The sequence below is a fragment of the Photinus pyralis genome, unplaced genomic scaffold (assembly GCF_008802855.1).
Source record: "Photinus pyralis isolate 1611_PpyrPB1 unplaced genomic scaffold, Ppyr1.3 Ppyr1.4_LG3b, whole genome shotgun sequence".
NCBI classification, from domain to species: domain Eukaryota; kingdom Metazoa; phylum Arthropoda; class Insecta; order Coleoptera; family Lampyridae; genus Photinus; species Photinus pyralis.
The window spans coordinates 25,962,703-25,964,800 of NW_022170510.1; positions in this window are offsets into that span (position 1 = coordinate 25,962,703).

Sequence of the window (2,098 nt, forward strand, 5' to 3'; positions counted from 1 at the left end):
CGGCACTAAAACCGGTTACTTTACCTGTTGTGTAGTTTAGGTTTAGGTAGAAAACCATATTTTGTAGTAATAACTTGTTAGCTCCCGTGCGAGCAAGATGTCAATGAAGCTATTAAAGACAAGTTAACCAATTACAATTTTTTTCTATATATTTCAATTTATCTACAGTCCACAACTATACGAAACACACGGCTACCGTGTATTTACCTTTGTCTAAGCTAGTATTTATATGATTACTAAATTTACATAATAAGTGTTCGGTGCTTTTTCCTCGCTGAAACCCGTATTGTTCCTTATTGATAACTTGATTATCTTCTATATATCTTCGTAGATGTGCCACTACATAGCCTTCGAAAATCTTTTCTATTACTGGTAATATGGATATAGGACGGTAATTATTTACATCATTGGCATCTCCCTTTTTAAATATTGGTCGCGTAATGGACACTTTAAGTTCTTCTGGAAAAATTCCTTTTCTCAGTGAAAGATTTATTATTCTTGAGATTAATTTTGAAAATATCTGAGAGTTACTTTTAATGTCGATCGGTCTAATATTGTCATTTCCAGGCGCTGTATTAGTCTTCAGATTCTTGATTAATTCCTCAATTTGTGTTTCTGTCGAGTAGGGCATATAAAAGTAAAAATTTGGTTCCTCCGGATCCAACCTCAAGTTCATCTTATGCTGACACTGTTTTTAAGCTCATTGAGTTGGTTCGAGAAGTGATCAGCAAATTGCTTGACTATAACCGCTGTGGAAGTATGTTTGCCTATAGTATTCATTATATGAACTTTACTATATGGTATCAGAATCTTCAATGAATTGCCTCCCAACATCCACATAGCCAAGACGCCATCTTTATTTAAAAAAAGATTAAAACAATATCTAACGGGGAGAGCTTATTATAGCCTCAACGAAATGTACATGAGATCGGCATAGTCCATGCAACTATTATAGGTACCTTATTTGTTTGTGTTTATCTTATGTTGTCTATCTTGTTTGTAAACCTTTGACGTTGTCTATATCATTGTTTGTGATCTACTGACAGAAATACATTATTATTATTATTATTATTATTATGGTCGGTGTTTCTTGTGAGAACTCAGGTCTAGCCTGGTTAACTAATCGCACGGATTAAAATCAAGTAACGATTAGTGTCTGTGTCTGTGTCTGGTGAAGTTATGTAGGGTCCTTAAAAAAAAAAAAAAAAAAATCACACACGTACATTGGACATCTAGGGATAATGTAATTCGTACTTACCAACATACCTATTGATGGGCACAATAGCCAACGCTATCAGGAAAGAGGAAACCAAAACAAAAAAAAAATCATTATAATAATTCCGTAATTTTATTCCAATGGAGTTTATTGTGTAAGTGTTTTTTGGCTTTGGCGTTTGGGTTGGAATACGAGTGGGTTGTGATAAGTGGTGTGTTTCTAGTGAAGAAGGAGTTTTGTGTTTTTTTAATTGTATTTATGGTGTTTCTTTGTTCCTGAGGTCGTGTTTGTGAGGTTCTTGGTGTTTTTGGTGGAGATATTGCAGTATTTTGTGGGCCTGTGGTGGGCTGTTAGTTTTTGCGTTTCGGTTGTAATACGAGTGGGTTTGTTTCTGAGAAGAAGGAGTATTGGTGTTTTTTAACTGTGGCTAGGTGAGCGTGTACTTTATTGGGTGGACCTGTCTTTGTAGTGCGTGGTTGCGGTTTACTTGTGATTTATGATCGTTCTTTGTTCTTGAGTTTGTATTTGTGAAGTTGCTTGGGTTTTTTGTGGAGATATTTTAGTATGTTGTGAGCCTGTAGTTCTGTTAAGGTTTTTGCGTTGCGGTTGAATACGAGTGGGTTGTGATAATGTGGTGTGATTCGGTGAAGAAGGAGTTATGTTTTTTTTAATTGTGCTAGGGCGTGTAACTTTATTGGGTGGACCTGTCTTTGTAGTGCATGTTGCGTTACTTGTATTTATGATGTTTCTTTGTTCTTGCGGTTGTATTTGTGAAATTGCTTGGGTTTTTGGTGGAGATATTTTAGTATGTTGTGAGCCTGTAGTTCTGTTAAGGTTTTTGCGTTGCGGTTGAATACGAGTGGGTTGTGATAATGTGGTGTG